Consider the following 19824-nt stretch of genomic DNA (forward strand, 5'->3'; position numbering starts at 1 on the left):
TTGTCATTTGTAATGGTTTTAATGGTTATAATGGGAAATGTTTTGGTTTTAATGGAAACTGTAATGGTTCCTGTGGGTCTCTACTGGTAATTTGTTGCCTTGTTTTGGTGGCATGTTATGTCTAGTGGATACCATTAAGGACCAATAATGGTAATAGATTTAATGGTTAGCTGATGGTTTGTAATGGTATTTGTAGTGGAAAGCATTAGAATTTCTGCGATGGTTTCTATTGGAGTTTTTCTTTCAGCAGGGGTATATGGGTGGTTTCACTAGACATGTTTCCCAGTCCATAGAAACAACCGGAATAAAAAAATGCTGGTCCAAAATGAACATACACTGGAAGTGTAAGGGCAGGTGCTGGGACACTTGGTAGTCGATATCCATTTAAAATACATGACTTACATGACTATACTCAAGGTCTATGAGACTACAGATCTTTTTTTTTTTTTTTTTTTTTAAATGTTGTGTTTTATTTCCCATGTTTACAAAAAAAAACCCCACATAGTTTCAGATTTAGAACATAATTTACAAATGTCTGAGTGCATACATATATTTTGCTGTCACAACAACTACCCCTTCACTTTCAATAGGCTAGAGGTAAGTTTTGGGTTAACGGGCTTTGTGTTCTTTCCTCAGTACTGGTAAATGTTTTGAAAGTCTTGTCTATAATAATCACACAAAAAGCTACAAATGTGGTACTGTAACTAGAGATTAGGTTAAAAAAAAATGTCTGGAGTATTCCTCTAATAGGCCTTGGGATTTTATAAAGAAGTCACACTAACACTGCATAGTTTTAGGATGTAGCCTAAAAACAGCGACCTAGAGGACCTGAAAATTTTCCCTAAATATCTTTTTCACTGAATTTCAGAAGAAAGAAATGAGCTAATATGACTTTTCCACAGTACTCTCTCTCTCTCTCTCTCTCTCTCTCTCTCTCTCTCTCTCTCTCTCTCTCTCTCTCTCTCTCTCTCTCTCTCTGCAACGTATAATAAGCCTGACCTCCGACATTTCTACCAGGATGCGACTGGTCCTCCTTTCCCTGATCAACAATAAAAATAAATATCTCTGATGTCATATGTGTCGAGCTTTACTGCTGATCAGAGTTCAGTGTCCTCCTTCCAAAACTACAAGCTTTACATGATTACAGAAACAACAGCAAAATTGGCCTCATATCAGCATAAAAGAGCAATCTCCTCTGCTTCCCCTCCCTTCACCCCACACACAGAAGGCTGAATCAGCTGTTACAGGGCAATAACAGCAGAGTTTTGCTATAAATGTAACCGTCAGCTGTTTTTGACAAGTCATAACACCTTCATATTATAGGCTGCTACCAGACACAGGTGATTACGTGACCTAAGGCCTGGTGAGAAGGAAAAGTGTCTCAGCCTTAGTGGATACTGTATCATCTGCTGTTTTTTTTTTTTCTTTCCTTTTTTTATGAAGCTGCTAAAAGTTCCAGATGCAATTTCATTTCTTCCTCATCAGAGAAGATATGTATAATTCTAGCAAGACGTTTTAGTTTTGAACTGTTTAATGTTCCAGATGGGGTTTATATGGTAAGTTAAACCAATAGGGATATACCATATTTGCTTCCTTCCTAAACCTTCCTAATTTATATGCCCAATATGGTAAATTAACCCCTCCTAAGTTAAATATACAGTACAAACCCGGTTTGGTGTATATAATAAGTTAAAATCATTGTAAATAACCCATTTGGTAAGCCAAAACGTCCCAATTTAATTGTATATATTTAATTTAGGATGGTTAAGAAGCCAAGAACAAGAGTCTGAGGCTGCAGTGGGTACAGGCTCAACGACAGTGGACAGCTGACTGGAAAAATGTTGCCTGGTCTTTTTTTTTCCTAATCTTAAACTGTCCAGTTTTGGTGAACCTGTGCTTACTGCGACTCAGACTGGCTGCCAGGTCTTCTGCTCTTCTAACCCATCCACCTTAAAGTTTGACATGAGATGCTTTTCTGCTCCCCATGGTTGTAAAGAGTGGTTATTTGAGTTAGTGCAGGTTTCACCTTGACGCATTTTCTCTACTTCCTTTTCCCCTCATATTTGTCCACCTTTTCTACATTGGGAGAGTTATTACCCTCCAGGTATTCATTTTGCTCTACACTGTCAACTCTAGGCATATATTTTAACCCATACCCGAAACCATATCATTGTTAAATGCTTTGTAGTAACCAAATCAACTGAACTTTTTTTTTACATATACTCTTGAATACCTTCCCTCAGAGAAGTCGCAAGATGTCTTGAAGATAAAAAACACAAGTTATATTCACTATAGTCACAAGAGGACCTGGCAAACAGTGGCTGGGGTGTGAACAAGGGATAATTGAACTCTGACTATAAAGACATGCACCTGCCTTTACTTCCTGGTGCGAGGCGTTCACACCTCTGTCCTGTCGACTCTGCTCTGTCCTGCTGAGGAACTTGAGTGTACTTATTACTCCATTTTAACGGCTTGTTAAACCCTGTGACACAGGGTTATTGCACTACGTTTTAAAGCCTGTGATATTATTCCTTAATGATAAGCCAATTTCAAATTTACATTTAAAGGGACAGTAAAGTGAGTAGTTGAAGTGTGTATTTGTAACGTGTGCACAAGAGGGAGCCCTCAGCCCTCATAACTCAACGAGGAACCATCAGTCAGCTTTATGAGCTCCGTCTTTAAAAGAGTACACATAATGACATCGTTAAATGAATGTATATTATTTTTTAATTAAGTCTTGCCTGATGTCGCATTGTTCGACATTTTGTTACGCAAAGTAAAATAATAAAGGATTCTAGCAGGCTACATTAAAATGATTATTATTTGGCCAGGGGCAAAGTTAGTCTGGCCTTGTGCCCTTGGTCAGTGGCTGTCAAGCTGTGAATGCTCCTTACTTTCTTGTAGGCTTTTGTTTATTAAGTGGACACAGGGCTGATATTTTTTAATACGTACATTTTTTATTATTATTATTTTTTTTTAACTATCCACATTTTGTAAAGTGGTAATAAACTCACAGTTTGCATCATGAAAACAAACCAGCTGAAGAACACTGGCCTAAGTGGGTGATATGTATACAGTTTATATTGTTTATAGTGACAGTAGGCAGGAATATGGTAGTAATGGAATAGAAGAAAGTTGTTGTTTTGTTGTTGTTGTTGTGGTTGAATTCAGTAATGCTTCGATTGAAGAGGTTGCATATAAATGATAAATACAGTATATTATCATTACTGTATTTATGTCATTTTTTCCTGTTTTGTTTTTCACATTTATATAAGTTTGTATTTGCCTTCATTATGGGAGCTTTATATTTAGCAAGTAATAGTAAATACAGCAGTTTCTGGCAGCATTCGCAGCTTATTTACATAGACAAAGTGTTACCCGCTTTCCTAGAAACTACTGTTTATGGAAATACTCGGCCTAATTTATGATCAGTAAAACTATTATAACACTAACTGTGCTTTTCAAACTCGTCTCAACACCATACACCTACGAGGGGATAATGCTCTGTAAATGGCTGCCCCTGATGCTTGTACTTGTTCTGATACGTTGCATGTGTTTAGAGTTTTGAGGCTAGACTTCAAGAAATCATCTATTCCTCAATCAGTTTTGCTGTTAAATCAATAGGTTATTTAGACAAGAGTAACAGAATTACTCAAACGTTTTTTAAAAGGTTTAAAGTTTAAAGGGTATTGGGCAATACTGAGACCATGTAACATGTTATCCTGTGTGTACAATAATCCTTGAAGGGATGTGTATTGTACATGTACTTGTACTGTACTGTTTGTTTGTGTGTGTGTGTGTGTGTGTGTGTGTGTGTGTGTGTGTGTGTGTTGCCACAGATTTTTTTTAGAGAAATCAGACATTAAGTGTGTATGAGTACATCCTATCACATTTAAAGAAGCTAGACATTAAGGAGTATCAGGTGACACCTATGACATAAGAATACTAAATAACACTAAATGAAGTGCTAATTCTCAATTCTGATTGGTCACAAGGTGTTGAGTGGTTCTGTTGCAAAGCAAATCGTAGGCTTATACTAATATAGTCGTTCTAATACGATATTGTTTCTGTAGTAACAACTTGCACATGTAAATGCTGATATGGTGAAGTTTTCTAAAAGAAGGTGCCTATTTTTGCATTTTTGGAAGGAGTCTCTAGTGTCAGCACTTATACTTAAGCACAGGACAGGCTTCAGGATAGAGGACTAGCTGTCTTATAAACTAAAAAAAATATAGAGATAAGGGAACAACTGTTCTGAACAAACGAACGGACGTTTTTTTTCACAGACTTTTCACAGCATTAAACATAACTATAAAAGGATAAATACTACAAGGTATTGCTCAAGGCATTGTTAGTGTAGGCTATGGTTTAAGAGGAATAATACACTCGGGAACATGCTGTTCATGGAAAATAATCAACTTTGATGCTGTAACAATAACTCTGCTTTGTGTCTCCCTTAACTTGTTGATTATTTTCCTATAACAGCACACCCCCAAGCGTTTTATTCCTTATTCATGTGATTCTTTTTAATATATATATATATATATATATATATATATATATATATATATATATATATATATATATATATATATATATATATATATATATATATATTGCTTTGTGCTTCTTGGAAGTTTAGAAACCTTTCTGCACTTGACCATAGATATTCATAGATGATATATTATGACATATAACTTACCACTGTGACCAGCCGGACGTGACTGGATGAGGGTGCATTAACACCAGCTCATAACATTCCCATATTGACAGTGCACCTGGTCAATAACATAAACAGTGCAGCCCTCAAAGCTGGAGACGGAGCAACGGTGAGATATAAACGGCCATTCATCATATCGCTTTATTACAAGCAAAAAAACAAAACAACCCCTAATCCATTACACGCTAAACGTAGTCAGCTCCTTTTCTTAAAGCATCTCCACCATGGACAAAGTGCTCTGCTGGTAGCCGGTGAGGTAACGGAGAGGAGAAAATGAGCTCGTGTAGCATTGATCTTGTCTTGAGCACTACTTTTGCTGAGGCCAGTGAAAAAAAGGGCCTAAAGAGACGACTGAGCGTACAGAATGTCTGACTGAGCTGATTAGTTCCTGTAGATGTCTGTGGTCCTTTCATCCAGTAAGAGGACATGGCTGCTATTGTTATGCTAAAGATTATTCCAGACTTACTGTCTTTTTTTCTTCTTTTCTTTTTTTCTTTTTCAGAGATATTCAGAGATGTAGACGGGAATGGAATTTATGAGCAGAAGGCTTTTAGTGTAATATGATATAGTGGTTTTTTTTTTTTTTATATATGCCAATTCATGCACAAACATATTTGTTATTTTAATTTTATGTAATATTACCTTTTTTTTCAGTAAATGTAATATTATGTGAAATAAGTAATCTGGTGTTTTCAACAGATGACAAGGACAAAGCATGCTCATGGATTGCTACCAGTTGGGCTTTTTTTTTCTTTTCTGCTACCTTTTTTTTTTTTTTTTAGTACAACAGTATTTTACATTATTAGAAACATAAATCACTTTGTAGTTTCTGCACTGAAATGTCACTTTTTCATTAAATAAAATTTCTCCAGAACAAGAAAACTCTTATCTAATTTCAAATTCCGAGTCGGAGTTTATTTTTACGCGGTGCTCATTTGATTTCTCGTTGTGTAAATGTAAGATTTATTGCCCGAGCACCCCTATACCCCCCACCCCCCACCCCCTCCAGCTTGTGCTTGTGAGGCCGCCGGCAGCCGTGTGTTCATCTCGCTCCTCCAGTTAATGATCCTCCCATTAAGAGACCTTTAGGACCCTGCAGTGGATAGGGACACGTCCCACATGGTGACAGCAGCCTTTGTGTCTGGGTAGACAAGAGACTGACTGAAGATATTAACGCCATCCTCAGACGAGACCTACCCTCCTCCCTTTTTGAAAGAAACACACACACACACACACACACACACACACACACACACACACACACACACACACACAAATTCATACAAGATGGGCTCAAAGAGTAGACACACACATATACACACACAGACTTATCACGGATGCATGCAATGCAAATACGTCCCTGTGTGCCATTTCAAAAAGTGTCCTCTCTGTCTCACACACACACACACACACACACACAGGTTTGACAGCAATCACAAATGAAGCGTTAAATTAAGAAACAGATAGTGCTGTTCCCCAGAGAGAGGGGCGTCCCTGCACAAAGGGAGAACCCGGCTGAGACCACACCATCATTAGCCTCAAAAAGACACCCTCCGCCTTGCCACTTCAACACCCAATTAAACGCTAGTCTGTCTCTCTCTCTCTCTCTCTCTCTCTCTCTCTCTCTCTCTCTCTCTCTCTCTGTCTGCCTGTCTTTCACTCTCTCTCTCTCTCTCTCTCTCTCTCTCTCTCTCTCTCTCTCTCTCTGCCTGTCTTTCATAAGGGACTGAAACCCCCAAACTCCTCCCAAAACCTCAACATTGTTTACACTGCTCTGTGCAATATCTTTGCCAAATATCGTTTCAAACAGTTCAGCTTGCTCTAATGAATGATAAGCACACTGTTGCCCTCAACATTGCCATCATTTTTCATACACTTAGTGTAAATCTGTAACAATTCACACATGCCAAGTCGGATAAAAGCCAACAAAACTTCAGTAGCTTCCAAGATGTATTTTGTAATCAAATTCTATTTTCACTTTGGTTAACGGTTTCCTACATTATCCACAATGCCTTTCGACTGCCTGCTGATAGCGGTGCAGGGGGAATCAGCCCTCGTTTCTTCATCTATACTTAAAGAGAGCGATGCGGTTTGGTGCGTTTGTCTGTCCAGCTCGTTTACTTCCTCATGAACAACATTAGAGCGTCCTAAATTTTAGTCCAAGAATTTTTCCTGATGTCTATTGCAGGACGTGCAGCTTCCTGTATTCTAAAACAAGAGACAGAGCTTCCTGAATTCTACTAAAAAAAAGGCAGCGCTTCCTGTATTCTACTAAAAGATGTGGAGCTTCCTGAATTCTACTAAAAAAAGGCAGCGCTTCCTGTATTCTACTAAAAGAGGTAAAGCTTCCTGGATTCTAACACGAGAGGCGGGGCTTCTTAAATTGTACAAAAATAAGTAGAGCTTCCTGAATTCTAGTACAAGAGGCGGAGCTTCATGAATTCGAATCCAAGAGGCGGAGCTTCCCGAATTCTACTAAAAGAAGCGGCGCTTCGTGAATTCTACTAAAAGATGTGGAACTTCATGAATTCTAGCACAGGAGGTGGAGTTTCCTTAATTCTAATGTAAGAGGTGGAGCTTCCGGAGTTCTACTAAAGAGGTGGAGCTTCCTGAATTCTAATGCAGGAGGTGGAGCTTCCAGAATTCTAGTGCAGGAGGTGGAGCTTGCTGAATTGTAATGCAAGAGGCGGCGCTTCTTGAATTGACAGGCGAGTCACCTTCGAGTCTCCTTGTCCTGATTGTAGGATTTTTTAAAAACTGCTCAGGGCACCACAGAAACCAGCGCTTCCCTTCTGAGATCATATTTCATTGAAGCTGAGTCAAACTACAGTAACTATTTCTGTAAATATGTTCTGATTTACAAATCACTGATTGTACCTTGAACCACTGAAATTCCAAATAATAACACGTTAAAGGTGTGTTAACGTGTGTAAGTCCCAAATTGACTTTATATGACATGAACAAGCAGCATGGCATGTTTTGTTGCTGTAAATGAGTGTAGTTCCCTTTTCCAGATATACAGTTTAATATACAGAGGAAGAGACAGTCAGAGACAGAGAGAGAGAGAGACAGAGAGAGAGAGACAGAGAGAGAGAGAGAGAGAGAGAGAGAGAGAGAGAGACAGAGAGAGAGAGAGAGAGAGAGAGAGAGAGAGAGAGAGAGAGAGAGAGAGAGAGACTCTGTTTGTCAGAGAGGAGCTGGTGAAGGGAAAGTTCCTGAGGCAGAGCATTAATCTTGCTCTGTTAGCATTAGCATTAGTCTCAGAGTCAACGCAGTACCCACAGTGTCTCCTGCTCCAGTCAGCAGATTCATCATCTCTACAGCTGATTAGGACAACAATACTAGTTGTGCTAAAAAACTTATCATCGCACACTTAGCCTTCATAAATCTTCCCTTAAGCAGACACCATATCCTGTGGAATCGGGTACTGGCTGGAATGCGTTTCCTCACAAGCAGGATACGGCCTGAGAGTCCACCTTATGGTCCAAATATATATCGAAATCACTCGGCTTTATTTTAGTTCCTGCTTTGCTAAGCAACCATGGAATATTACAATCCAAATACAGCAGTGAGCTTTGCAAAGACTCGCAGCTCTTAGACATAAAAGTAGAACAAATTAAATGAATGTGTGGATGTAATGTGACAGACATCAAGCCTCATGCCTCACACACACTCGCAGCCTGAAATTTTATTATTAGGGTTTCAGTAGAAGTTGCCTTTTACGTCAACGCGAGATCCGTCTCGGGGATGAAATGGGAGCGATGAAGAAATAGGATTGGTCAGGATGGACAGTGAGATGCTGAACTACAGGCACCCTACTTATTCACCTCTGTCTCACACACACACACACACACACACACACACACACACACACACACACACACACACACACACACACACACACACACACACACATACACACACACACATACTTCCCTTTCTCTTCTTAAACAGCTAATAATTCTGGTGGGATTAGGGCCTTCTTTTTATCACAGAGCTGTCAACGTCAGGAGATTATTTCTGCTCATCATTTCCATGCCTTTAAATCAGGGTTATTATAGTTAAAGTCAGGGTCAGTGATTTTTAAGTCAGAATATTCAAATGAAATATCGGCTCAGAGGAAAATTTCCAGTCTGTGTGCTGCCCCAGCAGGGGGGGATTTAGTGATTTAGGGGTCCTAGGTAAAATATAGGAATGGGGCCCACATTTCAGTGTTTTAACATCAATATTTAAATTTTCAGCATACGTTATAAAGCATTAATAGCAATAATCAGGGGTGAACTGGGACTAATAGGTGGTCCTGGACTTTGTGGCCCAGAGCCGACCACCACACCTGGCCCACAGCTCACCCCATCATAACACACCTGCTCACTGATGGTTAGACCATCTCTTAACACCACTTACTAGCATAAAAATATAACAGAAACATAAATGCTATTGAAAGATATTTATTTGAAGTAGCACTGAACAGATATCAAGTCATATTTGTAAAATAGGCAAAAAGAAGAGCAGCGTGACAAAGAATATAAAACAATCGAGACAGCATGTTAGTTAGTCAGGGGGCATCGTCTGCGTGTAGTGTAGGAGAGCTGAACCACTCGGCTGTACATCTCCTCAATCCGGACTGAAACTTTAGATTTCAACACTAACATCAATCTACATCTAATCATTTCACCCCCAAAACAGACGAGTACTAGCACTACTATAATAATCCATCCATCCATCCATCTTCTACCGCTTACTCCTTCTTCAGGGTCACGGGGAACCGGGAGCGTATCCCAGGGAGCATCGGGCACGAGGCGGGGTACACCCTGGACAGGGTGCCAATCCATCGCAGGGCACAATCACATACACACTCACACACTTTAGACACGCCAATCAGCCTACCAAGCATGTGTTTGGACTGTGGGAGGAAACCCCCGCAGCACGGGGAGAACATGTAAACTCTGCACACACAGGGCCACGGTGGGAATCGAACCCCCGACCCTGGCGGTGTGAGGTGAACGTGCTAACCACTAAGCCACCGTGCACATAATAATAATAATAATAATAATAATAATAATAATAATAATAATAATAATAATAATAATAATAATAATAATAATAATAATAATAATAATAATAATAATAATAATAATAATAATGTATTTTATTTTCTAATATTAATATTATGAAAATAATCTTGACATTAGGCCTATATTAATCCTTTGTTCAGCACCGCCGGAGTCGCTTCACTTCATCTTTGCTCTGTCTGTGCACTACTGTCTGTGGCTACTTTCATCCTGAATCATTTTTGCAGATGCGAAGTAAAATTGTGGAATAGTCCAATAAAGTGGGTACTGGGGGGGTGGGGGGGTGGGGTAAAGCATTCTGATGGCATTTTAGCGTATGAACATAATGAATCGGTGAAAAGTAAACAAAACTTTCTTAACCATAAGTTTATGCAGTGCTTTAGGGACCCTTGGTAGCTCAGGGCCCAAGGCAAAAAAGTCTGTCCCTGTGCTCCAGGCTGAGAGAAAAAAAACCCCCAAACAAATTGTATAGACCATCAACATCCATCCAGTCAGTACAAAGGAATGTAAGTGTCTCTGCTTACCTGTTAATCCAAGAAGGAGCAATATTAAATGATACTGACTGCTTACAGAGGAACAATCTGATATAAAATAATTAAGAAATAAAACACTTGCTGGCATGCTGTTATAGGAGAAAAATAATAAACTACAGGGTGGTGAGATTGGACTCTATGTTAGGTCGACTTGCCTTTACCACCCAAACGTCGATAATATTCCAATAACAGCACATTTGTACCAAAATAGTTGTGCTATTAAAAATTCCAAAAAGAATCATGTAACATATACAGTACATTTAAAAGAAGACTCGTGTGGGATTCACAGGTTTGGAAACAGTTTATTAGCTTGAATGTTTCTTAACTATTGGCTGGAATTTTGGTCAAACACTACGGGTTATCACAGAGAAATTTTTGTCACATCTTGGGTTAGTATTTAATGAATATTCTGCGGTGGTTTCATCTCATTTTTCTCTGTTATTCAGCCTTTACATTGTTGTGTCTGAATGACTTGCTAGCTAGCTAAATCATAGCCCTCACTTATAAGCTAGCTTAGGATTTGTAAGAGTTTTTTTTGTGTGATTGTTGCAGCCAAAATGCTTGCTTTTGCTGCTGCAGCTTTTTTAATAACCTTTTTTTTTTTTTTTTGGCAGAAAACTGCATGAATTGGTGAAATTGCAATTGCACAAAATTGTTTTGCGTGCTCTTTCGTGGTAATGTTTGCTGGTGAACGAGACCTTTTAGCTGTACTCATGATCGATGCACGCGAATCGAAGAGGGCGTTGACTGAATGTGTGTTGTGATGATGTCACGTGACACGTCTTGGCCCAAATCTGTGGTAATTTTGGAAAATTGCAAGCCGCTGAGTATACTGTGGAATTTGCTTGATATTTGGGTTCATTTCTGTGATCGTGAAATCGCTAAATCTTGGCGGGACCGGTTATTACACGGTACTAACGGTGTTCTCATGACTTGAATGACTTGAAGATAAGATTATTGTGTGTTCGTTTTTGCATGTCCTGTTCACAAGCTGCATTGTAGCACGAAATAAACTTTGGAAGGAGTTAGCATGACTCGGCACGCATACGGATTTCGCTGACAAGAGGCAGCCGGAAACAGACGAATTTATCCAATTTTGTCTTTTATTAAAGGGTCAAGCTAATATTGAAGTCAGGCACATCTCTATGGTGACATTGAGTGTGTGTGTGTGTGTGTGTGTGTGTGTGTGTGTGTGTGTGAGCGAGCAGAAGGAGTTCCCTGCTCTGTGACTGCATGAGTTCCCTTAAAGGCATGGGACTCTGGACATCTGTACACTCCTGCCAAGCATGATTAACCCAGTATTCCTAATCCTCTGCCTTCCATCCTGTCACATTCTCCTGTCCAGTGACCTGCTTTCTCTCTTTCTTTACTCTTCCTCCTCCTTCCATATCTCTCTCTCTCTCTCTCTCTCTCTCTCTCTCTCTCTCTCTCTCTCTCTCTGCATCCTCACCTGCTTGACTATGCGCTTCACAAAAACCAAACGTTTGCTGCTACAGCTGTCTGGATGAAAGCCACTGTGAGTCACTTGTGGAAAAAGACATCATTTGGTGACCACATGATCTGTGTGTATATTTTATAGCTCCCTCTGAGTGGTCCTGCCCTTATGCATAGTTTGCTCTCAGCCCTTTCCGGAGATAATGTTACTGTTACTAAAATAATGCATGACAGTTAATCTGTTTCGCTGCTCATAAACTGTTTTTTTTTTTTTTTTTTTTTTACAGAAAAGCAGAAAAGTAGGGGCCTTGTCTCCGAGCGCTGGCTGGGCTGATTGAAGCTGGAACCCCCTGCTGAGCTTTCACACAAAGCCATCTCTACCTCCAGAAATAAATAAAAAACACTGGTAATCTCAATAGGCAGCTTCTCAACACGCTGCCTAACAGCGCACACAGAACACTGGAAGGGTGGAGAGGAGGGAAAGTTTTCCTCTCTCTGTCTCTGTGTCTCTCTCGGTCTCTCTGGTGATGTGTTCCAGTTCCTTTTGTTTTTGGAGAGTGTTCAACTGACGAGGTTGTCGTGCGCAAGGAAGCGAGGGAAGATCGGAGAGGACGATTAATTTCATTAACTGCAGCTCCATCTGACATGTGAGAAAAACAGGACAGTTTTTTTTTTTTTTTTTTTTTTTACAGTACAGAGAGAATGATTAGAGGAAAAGAAAGACTTCTGTGTCAGCTCCTTAGTTCTAATAGATCTTTTTCTTGTGTAGACTTTTGTGCCCATATATACTAATCAGACTTAACATTAACACCACCTGACTAATATTGTGTAGGTCCACCTTGTGCCACCAAATAGCTCTGAGCTGTCGAGTCATGGGCTCCACAGGACCTCTGAAAGTGTGCTGCGGTATCTGGGACCAAGATATTAGCAGCAGATCCTTTAAGTCCTGTAAGTTGCGAGTCCATGGATTGGACTTGTTTGTCCGGCACATCCCACAGATGCTCGATCGGATCGAGATCTGAGGAATTTGGAGGCCGAGTCAACACCTTGAACTCTCTGTCTCGTTCCTCAAACCGTCCCTGAACAATATTTGCAGTGTGTCAGGGAGCATTATCCTGCTGAAAGAGGCCACTGCTATTATTGAATACCTTTAACATGAAGGGGTGTACTTGGTCTGCAGCAATGTTTAGGTAGGTGGTACGTGTCAAAGTAACATCCACCTGAATGCCAGGAGGAAACCCAAGGTTTCCCAGCAGAACATGGTCAAGAGCATCACACCGCCTCCACCAGCTTGCCTTCTTCCCATAGTGCATCCTGGTGCCATCTCTTCCCCAGGTAAGCGTCACACACACACACCCGGCCATCCACATGATGTAAATAAAAATGTGATTCATCAGACCAGGCCACATTCTTCCATTGCTCCACTGGTCCAGTTCTGATGCTCACGTGCCCATTGTAGGTGCTTTTGGCAGTGGACAGGAATCAGCATGGGCACTCTGACCCTTCTGCAACTACACAGCTCCATACACAGCAAGCTGTGATACACTGTGTGTTCTGACATCTTTCTATCAGAGCCAGCAACAACTTTTTCAGCAGTTTGTGCTACAGTAGCTCTTCTGTGGGATCGGACCAGACAGGCTAGCCTTCGCTCCCCACATACATCAGTGAGCCTTGGGCTCCCGTGACCCTGTCACCGATTCATCGGAAGTCCTTCCTTGGACCACTTTTAGTAGGTACTAACCACTGCATACCAGGAACATCCCACAAGACCTGCCGTTTTGGAGATGAAAACACTGAAATGTGAGTGATTCTAATTGAAATTCTTAAGTGAGACTGAATGGGTGCCAATATTTATACACAGAGATGTGAGTTCAGGTAATTCAGGCAGTAAAATGAGTGAATTCAGGTAAAAACAGATAATATATTATGTATTGTGTTCCTTTGAACACTATTATGAACACTTATGGGTTCTCTGTTAAATGTTATGGAATCGAAATGTGAGGGAGCAAGCGAGAGAGAGAGAGAGAGAGAGAGAGAGAGAGAGAGAGAGAGAGAGAGAGAGAGAGAGAGAGAGAGATGAGTGTAAAGTATAATTCTGTAATACTGTGACTGGTGGCTGCCATTTGCCCTATATGCACCAGCGCTAGGTCAACTGAGTTAATTAAACCTGTTATTATGGCTAATATGCACTACTACACAAATATTAGCCTTTTTTTTTTTTCTTTTTTTTTTGAAATTGCAGTGTAGTGCGAATGATTTGCTAAAGTCCTTATCTGTTAAATATGTATTTGATATTAATTAGGATTCAGTGCCCCTTAATGGAGCTTTAATTAACAAGAAATTGCCCCGTTCCTATATGTAATTAAACGCTATTGAACCACTTAATCGCCAGGGTCCTTAAACCATTATCTTTGGTGGGACACGTTTGAATCCAAGTTCTTTGGGGAAAGGTGAGTGATAAAACCACAGCATTGAGTGTGACGTGTGTGTAGTGTGTATCATCAAAGGAGCAGGTCAAAACATTTGTCCTTGTATTTCTGCTGAAGCAGTCGATTTGACATCTGTACGACACGTCCTTGCGGAGAGGTGATGCTGTATGAACCGTGAACGTCCTCTGCTTACGGGTCCGTTGTTCATCAGCCCAAGGAGCAGTGCTGAGGACCTGAATGTAAACAAGTCAACTTTAATGTGATCCCATCCAAGTACATGTATACAGCAGGACAAAAGTCTGAGCTGTAGGGACACCATGCAAGGCATTACATTATATATTTAATGAGCTTACAGTATATAAACTGTGTCATTATATCTTAAGGGAAGCATTTTTTCAGCATCTCTGCCTACTGCAAGTGTAGGATTACCACAAGAATTTCCATGTTTTCATATGTCGTACTATTTATCCATTTCTAGTTACATTTAGTGTTGCAGAACGTCCGGGAAACAAGTTTGTTCCTGTTATCATTTACATTATAGCAGCTATAAACACACGCACCCTATGCTTACAGACGTGCTAAATATATTTAGGTTTTAATAAAGAAACCTATAAGCGTAATTCCTTAAATCAGAATCAACGATGGGCCTACACGTTTTGCCGGAGGAATGAAATATATGCCGGATACTGTATGCGGTAATTAAAGCAACTGCACAAACTCTTCAATTACACACACGCTGATGAGCATGCTTGGGTTTTCATGGTCAGTGCAGCACACTCACTCACTTTGAAGAGAGATGAGAGAAAGTATTATAATTAGCCCTGTGCCATATGGTCAGCACAGGGATCCTGCGTGAAAATATTTACTCAGTCCTCTGTGCTTCTTCTCTTCCCGGAGTTGAGATTATGTCTTTGTATGTGCGTGCCAGCGTGCGCTGTCAGTGCTCTCCGGGGCTGCAGACCACCATCCAGCACCAGGCTTTAATTAGCGTCTGTGTGGCAGTCATTACTGCAATTAGCGTGGCTGTGTGTGTCTGCCTGGGGTACCTGTGCACAACCACCCTCTCCCCGCCAGGAGCTCCACGGGCCCAACAGCTGCTTTTTACTAGCATGTGTTCATGTCTGCATGTTGAGTGTCTCTCTCTGTGTGTGTGTGTGTGTGTGTAACATTACTTAATTACCCACTCCTTGTTTATTCATTTATTTGCCAGCTCCCCCAATTTGAAGTTGACAGGCGTCTAAGAATCTTTTTCATTTTATTTTGTTTCGCAGAGCTGTGATGTCATTTGTAATTCATGGACCTTCCTCTTGTGTTTACCACAGAGTGTAGTGTAGCATATATATACATATACATATACATATACATATACATATACATATACATATACATATACATATACATATACATATACATATACATATACATATACATATACATATACATATACATATACATATACACATACATATACACATATATATACACATATATATACACATATATATACACATATATATACATATATATATACATATATATATACATATATATATACATATATATATACATATATATATACATATATATATACATATATATATACATATATATATACATATATATATACATATATATATACATATATATACACATATATATACACATATATATACACATATATATACATATATATATATATATATACATATATATATACATATATATATATACATATATATATACATATATATACATACATATATATACATACATATATATACATACATATATATACATATATATATATATATATATATATACATATATATATATACATATATATACATATATATATATAAATATATATATATATATATATATATATATATGTATATATACATATATATATATATATATATATATATATATATGTATATGTATATGTATATGTATATTTATATATATATATATATATATATATATATATATATATACAGTATCTCACAAAAGTGAGTACACCCCTCGCATTTTTAGAAATATTTGATTATATCTTTTCATGTGACAACACTGAAGAAATGACTCTTTGCTACAATGCAGTGCTGGAAAATAATGGTGGCCACACAAAATATTGACACTTTGGGCCCAATTTGGACATTTTGACTTAGGGGTGTAGTCACTTTTGTTGCCAGCGGTTTAGACATTAATGGCTGTGTGTTGATTTATTTTGAGGGGACAGTGAATTTACACTGTTACACAAGCTGCACACTCACTACTTTACATTGTAGCAAAGTGATATTTCTTCAGTGTCGTCACATGAAAAGATATAATCAAATATTTACAAAAATGTGAGGGGTGTACTCACTTTTGTGAGATACTGTATATAGTACATTATACAGTAGCAGGCTGATATTCTAATGAGCGTACAAATGTGACCCTGCTTGAGCACACAAAGTCTTGGATAAGCCGTGGGGTGAGGAATTCACTTACAACATGCAAAAAAAAAAAAAAAAAAGTCTTCTTCTTCTTGACCTTCTTGCTTGTATATAATGATTGAATTTCAAGAGCATTCAATTAGCACTCGTCACACACTATAAATATAAAGTAGTATAAAGTGTAATGGTAGGTAGCACTGTATTTGTGAGTACTTTATTTTAAGGAATGCACGGAATGTTAGGGATTAATTTAAGCCTTGTTATTTGTTTAATTAAGCTTTAATGAGGTTTATTTTTCATATACACCTAGATAGAGTCATTTATACACAACTGGAGAACTGCAATGTAAAAGAACTAATAACTGTATTAGTTGGGATGAATTATATGAATTATAACCTGAATTCATCTGATTAGAGTAGAACATTCATGTTCTAGGAAGTGTCAAGTGACTTCTCATAAACATGAGAAGTTTATGGTTTTAAGAGTTAATTAAAGCTGAATAATTTATTTGAACCTTTTACCCATGTCCATACCAGTATGTGTCTATTTTGCAGCTTCAATCATATTTATTTGTATAGCGCATTTAAATGCCTACAGTGTCCTCCAAAGTGCTGCACAGTAACATTAAGTAAATAAAATAATATACAAAGATTCCTTATGTAATCACAAATTTTTTTTTTTTTTTAGATTTTTTTCGATCATTTTGTAAACTATATAGATTCATGATTCAAAATCACAATTGAATTCATTTCCGTTCCAGGTTGTGACACTATAAAATGTGGAACAGTTCTAGGGGGGCGAATACTTATGAAATACACGTTAAGCTGTTAAATTTTTTCAAGAAGCCCCACATAACAGACCTCATTGTGTAACTGTAAAGGTTCCTGAGCGATAAAACAAATGGTTTGCCTCTTTATTATTGTGTTTTGTTTTGTTTAGTTTTTTTTTGTTGAAGGTTCTTATAAACTGCCAAGTGCATGAATCTTGCCCCACAAGCCAGCTGTACTGCTTTAGAGGCGTTTGCAGACATTTCAAAATATTCATTATTCATTTTAATGTCGCGGGCTGAAATAGAATAAAATATAGGACTAAAAGATATATATATATATATATATATATATATATATAAATATATATATATATATATATATATATATATATATATATATATATATATATATTATATATATATATATATATATATATATATATATATATATACATACATATATATACATATATATATGTGTGTGTGTATGTGTGTGTGTGTGTGTGTGTGTGTGTGTGTGTGTGTGTGTGTGTGTATAAACTTATATTTTGAAATCAGAAAAAGATAAGTGGATAAGTGTTTCCAGGGTCAAAGTTCAAAAGCACGAGTGACCGTTTCAATCAGCACTAGTAGTTTCCCTTCACATGCTATGATTTATTAATTTACTTGTTAATTCTATCTATTTCTTATGGATCATTTAAATGTGTCATTGGAGTTACATCTTTCAATCTTCCTGTAAAATAATTTTTGAAGAAGAAGAAAAAAAAAAGATAGAATAATTTTACTGATGCTGGTGTGATTAATGATGTGTGTTGTGAGATGGTCTTGACACCATCTTGGAAAATACATCTTTAACAGAAGGTTGTCATTGGTGTTACTGTCACTGGTGTAACAGCCTGTGCTTATGACACCAGTGACATGAATAACTCCAGAGACTTAAAGTAACCACACCAGATCAAAGATCAAGAATATTGGTCATTCTTTCATAAAGAATTTCCCAATGGCATTTTAACCCTATCTGTATTAGTGCGCACATGACCTTTAAAACTCATTCGAACCTGAATTTGTTCAGAAAGTACTTTGCGTAGTAGTATCCCTGCAGTACTGTGTGAAATGTTTTCTCCCCTGGTTTCAGGAGATAATTGAGTTTACTATCTGGGACTCAGCTTGGCCCCACTTTCCTTTCTTCCTTCCCTTCCTTCCCATATTTTCCTCCTATATCAATTTGTTCCACTATAGTGCAGCAGGAAATAACTATAAACAAGATGTAAATCTCAGTCGCATCCAACAAAACTGATATGCCATCAACCCACACATCCATCTTTCATATCCACCTCTCTCTCTCTCTCTAAGTAAAAATCTCCGACTCTTTCACGATTCGTGTCTGACACAGGGAGGTAATTACTTAAACAATTAGGCAAATATTAAGTTTAATTGACTAAACAGAGAGCAGGGGTCTATGATTACTGCTTTTTAGCAGACACAGTGGGTATGTTTGCACAGCACACTAGCGGGTAATCCCTGAGATTCTTCACTGAGACGTGGGCTTCGCCATCAGGACGACAGAAACAGGAGAAAACATCTGCCTCTCAAACGCCTCTTCTTAAAATTAGGCATAATTAGGCAGTTGTAATAGGCCTTATTAAAAATAAAGCTGCCCATATCCGTTATAAAGTATTAAAATTGAAATTGATAAGAGAAAAAAAAAATCCATAATACCACTTCTCTTCTTCTTCTTCTTCCCCTAATTTTTCTTATTATTTCTCTCTCTCTCTCTCTCTCTCTCTCTCTCTCTCTCTCTCTCTCTCTCTCTCTCTCTCTCTTTTTAAATAATAATACAAATACAGATCTTAATAATAACTTTTCACCTATGAGTTTACATGCTCATGATTTATAGGTCAAAAGATAAAATAGGCTTTCCAGAATAGCAATAAAAAAAAAAAAAGAATTAGAAAAAGTTGTATTATTTCCATATATATGAAAGATTAATTTGACTTCCACCATGACTTTTTTTTTTGCATACACATTTGTTGCTGGACCATAATTCTGCCCTTTACAATTGCATTTTTCAATTAATGTTCTTTGTTTTGGAAGGGCGGAATTATCATATATAATATTCTGTTTATCCTGCAGCGGTGTTAAATTCTTCAATCTGATTGGTGTTGAATGATTTTCCAAGAGAACACGATAAGCCCTGGGTAGGTGTGATGGCCTTCCTTTTTTCTCCTGTTGATCCCGTGTTGAGCAACACTTGAGCTATCCAGCAGGTCCCTGACTGTATTGCTTTTTAAAAAAAATCACATTATGGTCAACTAGTATTTATGTTGTTACGATCACAGATGTAAGCTTAATTGATTAGACACTTGAAAGGATTGTAGTTCATCCAAAATGCAATAACTAGAAATCAACAACTGTACGATCCTGTAGGGTCATTC

Source organism: Ictalurus punctatus, chromosome 24 (assembly GCF_001660625.3).
Source record: "Ictalurus punctatus breed USDA103 chromosome 24, Coco_2.0, whole genome shotgun sequence".
Classification (NCBI taxonomy): Eukaryota; Metazoa; Chordata; class Actinopteri; order Siluriformes; family Ictaluridae; genus Ictalurus; species Ictalurus punctatus.